The sequence below is a fragment of the Lycium ferocissimum genome, chromosome 1 (genome assembly GCF_029784015.1).
Source record: "Lycium ferocissimum isolate CSIRO_LF1 chromosome 1, AGI_CSIRO_Lferr_CH_V1, whole genome shotgun sequence".
In the NCBI taxonomy this organism is placed as follows: Eukaryota; Viridiplantae; Streptophyta; class Magnoliopsida; order Solanales; family Solanaceae; genus Lycium; species Lycium ferocissimum.
The window spans coordinates 50,266,635-50,284,059 of NC_081342.1; the positions used below are offsets into that span (position 1 = coordinate 50,266,635).

Below are 17,425 nucleotides of genomic sequence, written 5' to 3' on the forward strand. Positions count from 1 at the left end.
GATCGGCGGCGAGAAAGAAGGTGCATCACAGCTCTAGAATTAGGATGAGTTCGAATAGTATTTGGAGATACTTTGTAAGTGAGGCGTTAGTAACCACATATATGTATGAGTACGATATCCCATATGTGACCGCGCCAAATTGGTATGTGTGTCCCAGCAACCGATTGTTTATATACTGAAGGCACTAATCGAATAGGGTATTAAGTCCAAGTAACAAATGCTACAAGATAAGTTGATGCTATTTTCACTACAGGTTAGAATTGGAAAGTCCTAATGCCATAACGCCAGGGAAAGGAAGAAAGTAAGTATATAGAAAGTAAAAGGGTTAGAATGTCTTAAGTGTAAGGAACGAGGGAGAGTGAAGTTTCCAAGAGGGACGATGGGCAAGGCAAGGGACTATTTGAATGAGGTTCGAAGGTAGGCATGCGAAAGGGATAAAGTGTGGTAGTATGGAAACAAAAGAGGAATGTGTGGGGTCAGAGAACAGACTTCGATAAGTGGGACTAAAGGATAGTAATCACCAATAGGGATGGAAAGTAAGAGAAAGAATGATCAGGCCTTGCAACGATGCTAAGAGATTTCCAGCTCTTGAGAGGTATATAAAGCGATAAATGTGTAGTCATATCGACACGGTTGCCTCGGACACGAAGGAGCCTTCCTAAAAGATGGTTTAAGAATAGAATGGATTTGCGCGTTTAAAGGAATATTTCATGGACTTCAGGGTCGAAAGAAGAGAGTATAATGCAGGGATTTTACGATACGAACAAGAGGTGGCAGAACACTGGAAGAACTACAACGTATAGGTGGGACGCAAATAAGTAGTCAAGGAAGATTTCGGATAAGTGAGCTAAGTGAATAAAAAGATTGATAGTGGAAGTGGAAGAGTGTAGCATATTAACTCTCAATGATCTATTGTAGACGTAAAGTGAAACCAGAAACCCAGAGTAAAAAAAAGAATTTCAGTGATAATGGTTGTGGAGGAAAACGAGGGATAAAAAAAGAACAAACTGTGACCAAACATTCCGTAAAATGTTTTGATGGATTCCAATGTTCCCATTAACCCGTTTATTCGGGAAATGTTCTGTCATAAAAGGGTGGAAGTAGAAAGGCCTTAAAGAAGGCAGCGAGAATGGATCTGTAATGCATAAGCGCTTCGTCTAGATGCAAAACCCTCGACCAGCAGAAAGAAAGAAAAAAAATAGGTCAAGCTATACGATGAGAGAATTCCGGTATTAGGAGAGACCAAACGAGTTGGAAGATCGTTAGGGTTGGCCAATGACTACCGGTACTCGGTAGTTATTAGTGTGCAAGAACACCCTTAAAAAGGGGGGAAGAGCAGATCTAATTTTGAAATGAGGTATAGCACTGTTAAAATTCCAAAGAAAGAAAGATGCTAGCTTAAAGAGGCCAAGATTCAGGACGTAATGGCATATCAAGGATGTATTAAGAGGGAGCAGAAATGAATTAAAGATAAGCAACCCACAAGCAGGTATGAAAAGAAATTAAAATGGATCAAGAGAATACTTCATGCGGGCGTGAGATATGATATTTCTAGACCAGGGAAATTTGTGCCGCATCTAAGTAGGCAGCGACTTATTCTAAAGAGTAATAAAGGGAGTAAGAAAGCTCTTCAAGCTAACCACAAAGAGAATGACGAAATGGATGATGAGTACAAAGGACACTTTGGATAACAACGGAAGAAAATCTTGATATTAAAAGAGAAATATGAGAATCTTAACAAAAGGATAGTAACGATAAGCGATGTGGCGATCTCTAAAAAGAGGAAGAACGATGTGGGTGTAGAAGGAAAGGCAGCAGCATCACCAGAAATTAGAAAGTATATCGCGGGTCACTAACTATACTGAGCATAAGGGTATGTATTATTGAATTATATGAACCACCAACGTAAGGTTATGCGCCGCAAATGGGAATGGATACCGGAAAGCCAACAAGGAATGACAGCTAACTCAGTGATCACTGGAATAAGGAAGTCAAGGGTAAGTATACCATACCGATGTTGGAAAAAAAAACTATGGTAAAGTGAGAATTGCCCTAACTTCATAATTATAAGTTATATTGCAAGATTTGAGGCAAAGGAATTAAAGGGAGAGTTTTGACAAGAACTCGAAGATACTGTGAGCTACAGACCAGTTCGAACTATGATTATTGGTTTATCGCAATATATAATCCTGCTACAAGGAATAATAGAGATGGTAATCGAACAATTTTCAATAAAGATATTAAGGATCGGCGCGCTACAACATTCGAGGATGAATGTTTTTAAGGGGGGAAGGATGTTACACCCCGTACCTTCGAAGAAGCACTTATCAATTTGAAACATAAGTACGTTGAGTTATGGTTAAGTAAAACCACTTTGGAATATAAGGAGCAAGAATTATTAAGTATATTTAATGAGTGAAGAATGTATATAAGGCATACCGAAAGGTTCTATAAGGAATTGAGTGAAAGAAATGGAGTAGTACGACTTTGGAGAAAGGATGGGTAATGTTTTGTGTGAAAATTTTGGTCCAACTTGAGGGACGAATATCTCTTAGCATATGAAGTGTTTTGAAGTGAAGCAAAAGCCTAAAATGAAGTTCGTCGAGTCTAGTTTTCAACGCAACAAACCGCTCATCGATAGGACATCGGAGTAGAGAATTATGGATGTTACAAGTTGGGATGGCAGGCTAGGAAAATAGCCTGCGCGAACGCGCCAGGGAGTGGCGCGAACGCGCAGGAGGCCAAGGGCCAACTCAGCGCGAACGCGCCACCACGGGGCGCGAACGCGCTGAGCAAATTTTAGGCTCGGGCCAGGGATGAAGATTATATGATCTGAGCATAAGACTATATATATATATATATATATATATATATATATATATATATATATATATATATATATATATATATATATATATATATATATATATATGACATTTGGAGACCGTATGGTGTAAATTAGTTCATACGTTACTTGATGAAAAAGCCTCGTAACCGTAAGCTAAGTGGGGCCCACATGTCGGGTTTTATAAAGGACATATGAAAACTTATAAGAGTAGTACATGGGAGTTGAGCAAGTCTTAAGAAGGACCCTTAAGCCAAATGTGGGCATAAGCCCTCCAAAAGGATGATTTAAGGTTACGTTTTCGGATGATCGTAGTTGGAGAGGCCAAAACGCCATGATAAGTTTGGAATTTTGAGTCGCATCACAAATTAAAGTTGTAGATAATTGAATTATATTTCCAACCGTAGGTCGTGGGCCCTCACAAGATATCGGGAGCAAAAGTTATGGCCCTTTTACTGAACAAACGCGCAGGTAGTGGAATAAGCCTGCGCGAACGCGCCAGGAAGCAGCGCGATCGCGCTGAACACTTTTGAGTCGGTGCAGGCAGAATCTAAAATGCTATATAAGGGGGCTTATCCCCTTATTTTCAGACCAAACACCCCTAAATGTTCCCAAAAACTCTGGAGAGTTCTCCCAACCTCCAACCATCAAATTTTAGCCCGGATCAAGTATAATTTCCGAATTCCAGTCCAGACAACGTATAGTTGTGATTACAAAATCGTATAATGGCACGTTGTGGCTTAAGATCAAGGTGGAGAAGTGAAGATATAGCGATATTATCGAGAGAAAGGTATGAGTCTCTTGTTATTAACGTTAATTTTGGTTTATTTACGGAGATGGAAATGTTAAATAGTTATAAAATAATTCTATGGTAAAAATATGGGACAAACACCATATGGGATGTTTATGAAGTATTTTGGTATTGAAAATATTATGGTTAATGTTGGTATTGTTGTTGTTGTTGTTGGTTGCCGAGTTGGGATTCGGGCTAGGTATATAAACGAGAGAGATCTTTTCGAAATTTTAGAGATTTTTAGGAAGATTTATTTGAAGGCTTAGGATAAGTATATAACAATGGGCCTAATCATAGTATGAATGGTCTTATATGTAGACTTGTGGGCTCGGACGGATAAACGTAAGTAGTTGGTGGCTGAACAGGTATGTTAAGGCTCGTCCCTTTCTTTCAAAGGCATGATTCCTATGGTGTGATTTCATAAATGTTTCCGTAACCTTCTTGTATTCAAAAGCTAAAAGTCCATGGTTCTTAAAGCTTCTCATGATGTCTAGGATAAGAATGATTTTATGATGGTGACAACGATAATGATGATTTTGTGTTTATGATTTCAAAGCGAATATGAAAATGTGGAGCTACTTCTAGATTTTTTCAATTTTATTCATTGATGATGACTCTACCTCTAAAGGATCCAAGGTTTATGTAAAGTTACCCCTTCTTTCTTTTTTGGCATGAACTACATAAAGTGAGCGAACGACAAACATACATGACTCCAACGAACTATGATTCTCAGTGGCACTTGACATGATAGTTGTCTTTGATTCTCAAGTGTTGGTTCATTCTGATTATTCTGTTGAGTCTCAGATGATGATTTAGTTTGCATATGGTTGCTCATGATATTCTACTCGTGCATAACGTTAATATATCATTCACCGAGTCCCGGGCCGGGTACGGATAATCGTGCCACGCTTTCATTGCATTGTTCTTCGAGTCCCTCACTAGAGGGCCGTACTATATATATATATATATATATATATATATTTCACCGAGTCCCCGACTAGAGGGCCGGGTACGGTATATATATATGACTATTTCACCGGAGTCCCTCACTAGATATATATAGGGCTCGGTACGGTATATATATATATTTATATACCGAGTCCCATATATAGATGGGCCGGGTACGGTATATTATATATGTATGCATGACTCATCTTATAAGGCATAGATGCATTGGTATCTTTGATTATCATACTCGTCTCTTGTCATCTTTTACTCAGTCATGATCTTCATTACTGTACTTTATGCTTTACATACTCAGTACATTTTCCGTACTTACCCCCTTTCTTCGGGGGCTGCGTTTCATGTCCGCAGGTACAGACACTCAGTTTGGTGATCCTCCGGTCTAGGACACTCGGTACAACTTGAGAGCTCTATTGTTCCGAAGCTTGAGTCATTTTCGTACAGATCCTTTGACATAGGCTTATAGGCTTTGTTATACTCTTAGAGCTCTGTAGACATATGTGGGTTGAGAATATGGTTTGGTCAGCTATACAGATGTAGTTCGCTTTGGATATTCCCGTGTATAGTGGCAGCCTTGTCGGCTTGCGTATTTTGTTATGTTTGGTTAACTGTGACTCCTCAGGAGACAGGTTCATTCTGATAGATGGCATTATGACTCTACAACATGCTTTTACAGATTTACACATTGTCCTTAGTATCAGTCTGATTATATCTAACAGGTTCGTATATGAGTGTCTAACTCGGGCACTGGTCATGGCCCATCGGTTTGGGTCGTGACATGATTGATGTTTCTTTTTTATTCTAATTGCATATTTTGGATATGATTAGACTTTCATTATCACGAGGCTTAAAGGAAAGGAAAAACTAAGGTGTGATTGATTGGAGACTTTACTGTTTGGCCTTTCAGGTAGGTTACAGTTTACTTTATGGTGAGACTTCAATTAGCGAAGCATATATTTAGACGCTATTGTCGGAAAATGCATGTAAACCTTCGGGTATGAAGTCGGGTTGGATATTGCCTTAGGGTGGGCCTTGTTGTATGATTTGGGGCTAGCCACCCTATTGTATTGTGACTTATCATGTTCTATTTATTGTTGGCTCGATGCCACGTAGAGATAGTAAATATTTGTGACTAGTGATATATCTCAATGATGATACTGTAGCACCTTACTTGTTGTTGTTGTGAGACGAGGATTGTGATTCTATTACGGCTTATTGTTTAGCCCTTTTGTTGATATTATTGGTGTGCCCATGTGTGGTACTGTTGATATTGACTTGATTATTGACATTGAACTCATACATTGCGCGCATTCTCATCCTTCATGAAACACTGTTGGTACATTGATGATATACAAGAAAATACTGTTATGAGCTGGGCTTAGTTGGATGAGAGTGATGTGAGGACTAATGTCCGATGTTTATCTCGAAATTGAGGTATGAGTGCTGGTAGCGATTGCCGAGGTCTTTCCCAGAATCGCGAAGGTACCAGAACTTCGCGGGTCCCCCATAGGTTGTCTTTGTTGAGATGTGATGTTCCATAATTGGAGTACATGTGTACGGTGCACATGCACTGCATTCACAATTCATACATTATTGCATTGCATTGTATCATTTGGCTTCCTGTGATATTCTTGTGATTTATTGTGATACCATTGTGATATACGGATTCGGATTGGATATACGGAGACTTGGCACAGTTGGGTTTAGATACTATAACATAGGTGATGACTTGCACTTGGTTACTAGCTCGTGTTGACTTATACCTTGTTGATTTACCTTGTTATCTTACTTCATTGACTTGATATATGTTAGCTAATCTTAATCAGCCTATGATACCTACCAGTACGTGTTGTTTGTACTGACCTGCACTTGCTGCATTCTTTTATGAATGCAGAGCATTAGGTGGCATCGACGTCTACCCCTCGTGGCTGAGAGTTCGAGGTTGCTGATTCGAGTCTTGTTGGGGTGAGCATGTGGACGCTTCGCTACCCGGAGACACTTCTTTTATCATGTCTTATTTTGTTATTTTGAGACATATTGGGACTATTGATGTATTATTATTACATCCAGACTTATAGATTTAGTTAGATGCTCTTGTATGACCAGACCAGATACTTGGGTAGTTTTTGATTTACTTCCGAACTTATTATATATATATTCATATGTCAGACTTACGTTACTTTAATATTTTTCCGCTATCTATAGTATGTTTGTAAATGTTGGGTTAAGAGTTCGCCTACCGAGGTGGGATAGGTAGGTACGACTGATTTCTTTGTGAAATTATCGAACATTTGATACTTTTTGGCTATAAGTTTTACTTGTTTTTGAGCAAGTTTTGGTCTTTTTGATGTGTTTGTGACATGTTGCATATATTTAACGTATTTCGGGAGCAAGTCTTGGAAATGGAGTGAAAAAAATGTTCAAAGAAAGAAATTAACTGAAGCCTGAGTTATACGGAGGAACATACGGACCGTAGAATATTCACGATCCGTAAATGCCCTCGTGAATGCTTAACAGAATGGGTCTTGACATGAAGTGGAAGTCCAGGCAGAAGTACGGACCGTATAATATTTACGGTCCGTAAAACTCACCGTATGTTGGTTCCAAAAGAGTCTTAAAGAGAAGAGGATTTACGGGCAAGTTATACGGACCGTATAATATTTATGGTCCGTAAATGTGGATCGTACATATGAAAACTGGAGGAGATTTTACGGAAGACTTTCACTGAATTTACGGACCGTATAAAATGTACGGTCCGTACATTGTTCCGTCGAGGGCAATTTTGTCAGTCCAATTTTACACGGCTTTGACTCTTATAAATACCTGATTCTATGTTTTTTGTAGGATTATTCAACACGTAATTCGGTTTATTTTCCTTAGTATTAGCTATTCATAGTTTTGAAGTCTTTTGGAGATTACAAACAATTGCAATTAAATTCTCTTCAATTCCAAGCAATCAATTGTAAGCATTATGATTTCCATTACTTCTTAATGTTCTTTTCCTTCTATGAGTAGCTAATTTCCCTTACTAGGGTTGTGAACCCAATTGATGGGTGTCTTGTGATTGGGTTTGTGATTGATATACATATAATGGATTATTAGGATTTATTTATTCTTCATTCTTCATTCATAATTAATCGTTGCAAACATTGATTAAAGTCATAAACCTTGATTTATTTGGGAAAATAATTAGGGTTGGTAAGAATAAATAACAAGGACTCAAAGCTTTAAACTTTGTTTAATAAATTCACTTAGGAATAAGAAGAATTTACTTGGCATGATTAATCGTTCTTCATAGTTACTTTCTTATATTTGGAAAAATCATAGAAAGAGATAATCTTTATTTATTGGAAAATAGTAGAGATTCATATAGAGATTAAGTGCATTTATATAATGATCCATTAGAAGTATATCAAGATCAATACCCATGATCAGACACTCTATCTAACGGCGACATAACCTTAGTTTCTTTTACCATAAATTCACAACCAAAGCAATAGTTAGCAATTAGTCACTATAAACCCAACTTTTACCAAAATCATCGGATTAAGATATTAGACCTAAACATAGCATCCTACGATTTTAGTAACCTTTTCACACCATATTCCCTGTGGGATTCGACCCCAACCTTGTTGGGTTACTATATTTGACAACGTCCGCGTTATACCATTAATGGGTGTAATTTGAGCGTATCAAATTTTGGCGTCGTTGCCGGGGAGTACGGTTTTGAAATTACTAAATAGTGTTTGCTTTATTGAAGTCTTTTGCTTATTCCATCACACCTTGTTTGCTACTCGTGTAAACCGGTGAACATGAATCGAATCGCAGAAATCAACGTGCTGGTAACCAGGGGAATCGGTTGAACAATCAGGGGAATGATTCAGATGATGAGAATGTTTTCATTGATCTTGTTCCCGAGGAGGTGTGACAGCCCCAGAATTTATGCCATATGAGTCTGATCAGAATGAGGATGAGGGCACGACATTAGAGGAGACCACTGAGGGTTTTGAGACTGCTGCCACGACAGTACCAGCTCCTGGCGGTTCCGAGTCATCGTCGGGCCCCACCTCTTCCGCAGCCCCTGGGTTGCTACTGAGCCGGTTACCACGACTGCACCACATGCTACAAGAGTCACTTTCACCTCTACCGCACTTCCTGGAGGTATAATGATTCCATTTAACAGACAGAACTTTCATGACTCATATGTAAAGGCGGACAGAGCCGATCGACAGATCACTAGCCTATTGGGGGAGTTGGAGGAAGTTATAGCACGGGCAGTTCGGAAGTAGATGGAACCGCTACAGGAGTCCCTTACCCAGTCTCTCCGTCAAATTCACTCCAGAATTGATGGTATTGAGAGGCGAGTACTGGAGTTGGAGAAGGTATCGTCATCGACAGACCTGAACGTAGTGAAGAAAGATATTACTCAGTTGAAGGGCGACATCTTTGCGATTCAGGTAAAGGAGGAGGAAATGTTTGAGAATCCCCCTCAATCAGCTATGCCGATTGACTTGACAGCTTTGGTGCTAGTGGTGCGACTGTTTAGGGAGGAGCCCTCAGCCCAAGATAGAGTAGCCGAGATCGAGAGGAAGATGATGAAGCGGTCGACATAGTGGAGTTAGAAGAGCGCCCCGAGGCATGCCACGCGGCAATCTATGATTGATTTGCCTTACACGCGGGCATCGGCAAGGTGTGGATCCCCCTGTTGAGCAGATGGTACCTAGCATTAAGGTACCAGAGGAGGCCGGGACTTCTGTTCCACCAGCGAACCCACTTCCGCAGACTCAGACCGAGCCTCCGAAGAAGATAGTTGACCCAAAGACCCCCGAGGCGGTGCAGTGGAGGCTCAGCAGGAGGAGCATCGCACATAGTGTGCCTCAGGTAGTCCTATCCCTTGTCTTGTTTATGCTTACGCTGATGCACTGAGGGAAGTGCATGATTCTTTAGTTGGGGATGGGACTATTTGATAGTAGTACAGTGTAAATATGTGTTTAGGAACTCCCTCGGCTTTTCTTTGCCAGAGTTCTTTTCCTGAGGGGGGTTTTATTTTGTTGAAAGCGGCGTGTTTAGGATGTTGCTTAGGTTGAGTAGAGTAATTTTGACTTATTTGGTGTTACTGCAGAATCGATGGCATGTGTTATGATTTGTTGGAAAATTTTGGAACCCCTCAAATTTTTTGAAAAATGCATACTGAAGACAGTTATTGGTTGACATGATTGATTCTTTATATGACATTGTGATTATTGGGGTATTGTGTGTGATGAATGACTACGTAGGAGGTCACAAGTGTAAAAATAATTGTCCTTATGCCAATGTGTGTCCGAGTCGTTAGTTTGGTTCTGTTTATGCATGTATAAGCTAGAACTTGCCCGGTTGGTCTTGTTTGAAATCCAAAAATTAGTTTGGTTGTGAAATGATCTTAGGCTTTCCTTGTGTAAATAGTCATTTTGCCTAAAGAAGCCTTACTAAAAGTTGAAAAGTATCCCTAGTTTCCCTTTTTGAGCCGGTTGACCTTTTTCTTGGCTAGCCAATTATGAAACCTTACCCTTTTTGCAATAAATCCATCTTCGCACCCGTTCCCTCCTTGATGCTACTAGATAGATGAGGCAAAATGCCTGAGTTGGTGGTGAATTAAATGTGAAGTAGATGTTAAAAACATAAGTTTGGGTTGGTGGAGTTTGCTAGTGGAGATTCGATGTGGTAGTTGCATATATATATATATTAAAAAAAAGGGAAAAATCAGAAAATTGTAACACAAAAAGATTTGTAAGTTGGTTAGGAATAAAACCACATCGAGGTTGGAAACTTGAAAGGAAAAAAAGGGGTTGGAAAGAAAAGAGGTGAATTAAGGTGAAGAGATGTTGTAGTGTTCAAGGAGGGTGAGTCACTAATATCCAAAAAGTATCCTACCCGTCCCTAAGCCTACATTACAAGCCAAAACAAGCCCTAATGTGATCACAACCGAACAAGCCTAGGATGAAAACATAGAAAATAAGGGAAAGCCTATGGTATTTGCATGTGTAGATATGAATTTCTTTGTGAGTGTTGAGTGTTTTTCTCTTCTCTTTCGTCTTCGTCCCCTTTCTTGTTGTATATATGTGTGTTGGGACATTCTTTGGTCTATGTGAGGGCATAAGGATGAGAATTGAGCAAAATAAAGTGACCGCCTAAAGTAGCGTTTGTGTGCATCATAATATGTTCGATAATGTCATGTCATGCATTGAAGCTTCATTGTTAGTCATAACATTCTCGGGTTGTGCATATGGGTTAAAATAGAAAAATGGGGTGGTCTTTAGAAGAAAAATGTGCAGGCCCGGAGTTCAGAGTCAAAACCAATGTAGACATCAGTACTCTGCGATATCTAAGTGGTAGATTGAGTCATTGTGTTGTGCAACTTGCTTGAGGACAAGCAAAGACTTTAAGTTGGGGGAGTTGATGTGCCATGAAATTATGGCACATTCGATACTTTTTGGCTATAAGTTTTACTTGTTTTTGAGAAAGTCTTGGTCTTTTTGATGTGTTTGTGACATGTTGCAGATATTTAACGTATTTCGGGAGCAAGTCGTGGAAATGGAGTGAAAAAAATGTTTCGAAGAAAGAAATTAACTGAAACCTGAGTTATACGGAGGAACATACGAACCGTAGAATATTCACGGTCCGTAAATGCCATCGTGAATGCTTAACAGAATGGGTCTTGACATGAAGTGGAAGTCCAGGCAGAAGTACGGACCGTATAATATTTACGGTCCGTAAAACTCACCGTATGTTGGTTCCAGAGGAGTCTTAAAGAGAAGAGGATTTACGGGCAAGTTATATGGACCGTATAATATTTATGGTCCGTAAATGTGGATTGTACATCTGACAACTGGAGGAGATTTTACGGAAGACTTTCACTGATTTTACGGACCGTATAAAATGTACGGTTCGTACATTGTTCCGTCGAGGGCAATTTTGTCAGTCCAATTTTGCACGGCTTTGACTCTTATAAATACCTTATTCTAGGTTTTTTGTAGGATTATTCAACACAAAATTCAGTTTTATTTTCCTTAGTATTAGCTATTCATAGTTTTGAAGTCTTTTGGAGATTACAAACAATTGCAATTAAATTCTCTTCAATTCCAAGCAATCAATTGTAAGCATTATGATTTCCATTACGTCTTATTGTTCTTTCCTTCTATGAGTAGCTAATTTCCCTTAATAGGGTTGTGAACCCAATTGATGGGTGCCTTGTGATTGGGTTTGTGATTGATATACATATAATGGATTATTAGGATTTATTTATTCTTCATTCTTCATTCATAATTAATGGTTGCAAACATTGATTAAAGTCATCAACCTTGATTTATTTGGGAAAATAATTAGGGTTGGTAAGAATAAATAACAAGGACTCAAAGCTTTAAACTTTGTTTAATAAATTCACTTAGGAATAAGAAGAATTTACTTGGCATGATTAATCGTTCTTCATAGTTACTTTCTTATATTTGGAAAAATCATAGAAAGAGATAATCTTTATTTATTGGGAAATAGTAGAGATTCATATAGAGATTAAGTGCATTTATATAATGATCCATTAGAAGTATATCAAGATCAATACCCATGATCAGACACTCTATCTAACGGGGACACAACCTTAGTTTCTTTTACCATAAATTCACAACCAAAGCAATAGTTAGCAATTAGTCACTACAAACCCAACTTTTACCAAAATCATCGGATTAAGACATTAGACCTAAACATAGCATCCTACGATTTTAGTAACCTTTTCACACCATATTCCCTGTGGGATTCGACCCCAACCTTGTTGGGTTACTATATTTGACAACGTCCGCGTTATACCATTAATAGGTGTAATTTGCGCGTATCAGCGACTTTCTGAAATTGGGTCGTGACATCCATCCTGTGACTGTTCTGGTTGGTAGAGTTCATTCTTTTCATTTTTCACTGCCGTCATGCCTTCTTTCTTTGTACTACCTACACAGGACTCACCCAAGGACTATCAGATATAGGGTAAATGATACTTGTTAGAAGTTTCACCACTTCTTTCTTGACAACTTCTTGCATTGCTGGGTTCAATCTCCTTTGGGGTTGGGCAATTGGATTGTAATTATCCTCCATGAGAATTCTATGCATGCAAATAGCTGGACTGATTCCTTTGATATCGGCTATAGTCCACCCTACGGCTCTTTTGTGTTCTTTTAACACTGCAATTAATCTGCTTTCTTGTTCTGTAGTCAAAGAAGATAAAATGATCATTGGAAATAATTCAGATTCATGAAAAACATATTTCAAATGAGAAGAAATAGTTTTGAGTTCAATTTTTTATTGAACTTCTTCTGGTGAGGCATCCTCATTTTCTGAATCTTTTTCTAGTGTTTCAGCCTCCCTTTTTATTATGGGGTTATCATCATTTGTGGTCCCTGACTTGACCAAACAACTTTCCAATGAATCAGTAATCAACTGATCATCTTTGTATTCATCTGCAAGGTCATTTAGCAAGTTAATTTGAAAACAAGAGGATGATAAATTATCCTCAGAAAACTTCATAATTTTATGCATGTCGAAAATCACTCTCTCCTCATCAACTCGCAGTATCAAGTGTCTCTGATAGACATCAATAATTACTCTTCCTGTTGTGAGAAATGAACTACATAAAATTAATGGCACCTCAGTTTTTTCTTCCATTTCAAGTACAATAAAATCTACTGGAAACACAAATTTATCAGCTCTTACAAGAACATCTTCAATTATTCCTCTCAATTTTTTAGTACTTTGATCGGCCAACTAAAGTGTCACACCAGTGTCTTCCATTTCACCAAGTTCTAATTTTCTGAAACTTGAAAAAGGCATTCGATTTATTAAAGCACCTGAATTACATATTGCTTTCTCAAAATGAGCACCTCCTAAGGTACATAGGATTGTGAAACTACCTAGATCGCCAAATTTATGTGGAAGCTTATTTTGCAGTACAGCACTACATTTCTCTGTAAGCTTAATAACTGAAACTTCTTCCAATTTTCTTTTGCTTGATAAAATATCTTTTAGAAATTTAGCATATCAAGGCATTTGTGTCAAAGCATCTGTAAAGGGTATGTTAATATAAAGTTGTTTCAAATTTTCCAGAAACTTTGGGAATTACTTGTCAAGTTTTTCTCTTTTTATCTTTTGGGGAACAGGAAGAGGTACAGAATGAGGATTTGTAATTAATTCATTTTCTTTCACCATTTTCCCTTTATCTTTTTGTTCTTTTGGAAGCTCTGGTTCTTTTTAACCTTCATTTACCTGTTCTTTCTCATTTGGGGTTCCTTGTCTATCTGCATATGGATCATCAAAAGCTTTACCTGACCGTAGCGCGATGTCTTTGATGTGTTCTTTTGGATTCTTCTCAGTATTGTGTGATAGAGCACCTTGAATTTGTCGTGACATGAGGGTTGTTATTTGGCTTACCTAGATCTCTAAGTTCTTAATGGCTGAACGTTGACTTTCGATCTTCTCGTCGGTAGCCTTAATGTGTTTTTGTATCAGGTCATCGGTATTCTTGAAGTGTTTATATATTAAGTCTTCGAGGCCTGATTGATGAGTTATTTTGGGCTATTGTTGATATTGTTGAAAGTTTTACTGCTGTCTACTTTGATTTTTGGAAACCAGGCAGTCGCTATACCTGCTACTTTTGATTAAAAAATCTTTGAGGATTTTCAGCACCATTTAGATTACTCCATTGGAATCCCGGATGTTTTTTTTACCATAGAACTACCAAATGAGTAATTATTTTTGTAACCAATAGCACTTACATGTTCCTCATTTTGCGTTGAAGATTGCAATTCGTGATTGGGGTGATCACCTCCACAGACATCACAATTCTCAAGTTGAGATAGTGAGTAAGCATTTACCTGAATTGCCTCGACTTTTTGTGTGAGAGCCGCAACTTTTTGTGTCAATGAATTTAGATCTTCAACTTGATTTACTCCTGCTGCTTTCTTGATAATCATTCTATCTGAAGGCCATTGAACAGCATTTTCTAAAATTTTATTTAGCAATTGTGTGGCTTCTGCAGTGGTCTTTCGCATTATGGATCCTCCTGATGCTGCATCAATTACATTTCTAGCTGAGGGTTTAAGGCCATCGTAAAAAATATATAAAATATCAGAATCTTGGATACCATGGTGTGGGCATTTTCTTAACATTGAGTTTAATCTTTCCCATGCCTGATATACAGATTCGATGTCTTCTGCATAAAATTATTGATTTCTTGTTTCATTTTAATTGTTTTGGCAAATGAAAAATACTTGTTAAGGAACTTTTAGGTCATTTGGTCCCATGAAGTAACAGAACCTCTTGGCATGCCAAGCAACTATGTCTTGGCATCTCCTTTTCCCTGAAAAAGGAAAAAGTCGCAACTTGGTAGCGTCTGTTGTGACTCCATTGTACCTGCAAGTTTCAACTAATTCAAGAAAATCAATTAGGTGGGAATGTGGATCTTCACTTACATTACCCGTAAATTGGCATGAATTTTTGATGGTCTGAATCAAGCCTGTGCGGATTTCAAAGTTTTTTGCCGCTATTGGTGGTCTCCTTACGCTTGACTCTCCTTCAAAGTGATTTGACCTTGCATAATCTCTAAGTATCCTATCACGTCGTGGTACCACCTCATCAAATTGTTCTTCCACTTGATGTGGTGGAGGTTGGTGTCATTCGTGTTCTCATTGTTCTCCATTTCTTTTAGTGAAGACAATTGAGATCACGAGATATGTTCTTTTCATAATAACCTTAAGAATTCTTCAATTTTAGGATCGTATTTTATTAGTTCTCTTGAAGAGGAATGGGTCATACACTTTCTAAAATTTTTGTTCAAAAATTAAAATAATAATAATAATAATAATAATAATAATAATAATAATAATAATAATAATAATAATGGTTCTCAAATTAGTAGTAAAACAATTAATATATAGTAGATTTTGCCAATCCCCGGCAACGGCGCCAAAAATTTGACGAGTGTCCGTCGTATATATATTTTAACTCGTACTCTATCAAATAATAGTATAGAAAGATGTCGAACCCACAGAAATTGGTTTATCTATTCCACAGGCGTTTCTTGTTTTAATTACTATTTGAGAGAATAAAAAATAATTGAGTTGTGAGTTAATTAACTAAAAATGCGCAACTAGAGCAATGGAGATATAATTTGTTTTTTCACAAATATAATAAAAGGTGTTGGGATCCTGACTTCACTTGCTATTTCTATTATAAAGTAAATTCTTTAATCTTCAATTTCTATTTCTCATAAATGTATAAATGTCTCTCGCGATTACATTTATATATTATTACTTATTGAAAAATTAATTGCACTCCTCTAGGTTATACAAATTAATTATAAAAATAGTAATATTAAAGAACCAGAAATATATGCTTGAACTGAAACATGCTCTTTATAGTAAGTCCCTTTCGATTACCTTACTTGTATAACTAATTACTACACTATCCGCCTCTCTCGATTACAAATAAGTGTAAAATTAATTATAACATAAAAGAGATAGATGTTACTAATTAAATGTTAACTAATTATAACATAAAAGAGATAGATGTTACTAATTAAATGTTAACATCTATCCATACCAATATTAACGTTATTACCTCTTCTGCCTCTCTCGATTACAAAATTAGTAATACGTTAATATGTAGTATAAAATAGATAGATGTTAACAAATGAAATAACATCTAACTGTAAAGAGGATAAAAATTAAATATAAAGCTTCAACTCTAGCATGCGAAATTGAGGAATAATATCGAAAGTGAGGAATAATATCAAGATCCGTCATTCTCCCAACACAAAAGAAAGTTACTCCATATTGGAATTAGTATAACTCATGGAAATATTCTTATCCACTAATAAGAAAATAGAAGAAATATTCAAGAATAATAATTCCGCTATTTAATTAAAAGCAGGAACTAGAATAATTTCCAACACCAAATAATTGAAGAAATAGTAGAGGAAGGAGAAACTTAAGAGTGAAATATATTTTCTAGCTCTCCTCTTTGTTCCTCTCCGTCTCCCCTCTTTGGTAGTAGCTCAAACAACTCTATTTATAGAGTTTCTCAAGGTCGCATGTCTAGAATTTCCACTTCAACTTGCATTTGCCTTAAATTAAAGTTAGTGCTCACGTAGCTTTATTTCCAAGTTGGCCATGTGCACTTCATGTTTTCAATTTGATTTCTCTGACAAGTTCTTTTTTTTTTTTTTTTTTTGGTTTAGCAACCCACTTGCTGCATGAATATGGAATAGACACTGGTCTTTTCTTCTTTTCCTTTGGTATTTTTCTTTCAGTTTGATGGGTTCCACACTAAGGAAAATTTGCATAATTGGCTTCATATTTTCAGCACTTCTTTCCACTTTTCTCATCTTGTTTTACGATTTGCTCCTTTAAATTATTTACTAAATTGTGGTATTTCCTGCAAGGAAAATACAAAATATTAATAATAAAAATTAAATAACAACTTAATTTATATATGATATTTTTCTCTTATCAGCGATGTACCCATCGTGAATGCGATGAGTCAGCTCGACCCGGCCCAGAGCCCTAATATCCTTCGCGAACGCAATGAGTTAGCTCGACCAGGCCCAGAACCCCAATACCCTTCGTGAACACGAGCAACGGCACGTGAACACGACCATCAGGCCTAGCCAAGCATCGTGAACGTGGTGCCTCTTCGTGAAAGCGATGAAGGGCACCAGATAGTTGAAACCAGCCATTTTCTGGTTTTTGCTATTTCAGTCGAAAATCCCGAGACCCATACAGAACCTCTGGGATACAAAAAAAATATCATCT

General features: G+C 37.5%; 1 non-coding gene across 1 annotated transcript; it reads left to right on the forward strand.

Annotated features, from left to right (window-relative positions):
• The first annotated feature begins 14,753 nt into the window (after positions 1–14,753).
• On the forward strand, positions 14,754–14,859 carry LOC132031711 (small nucleolar RNA R71). The gene has a single exon (XR_009408335.1). It is a non-coding gene; the product is annotated as a small nucleolar RNA R71 (small nucleolar RNA).
• Positions 14,860–17,425: the final 2,566 nt, after the last annotated feature.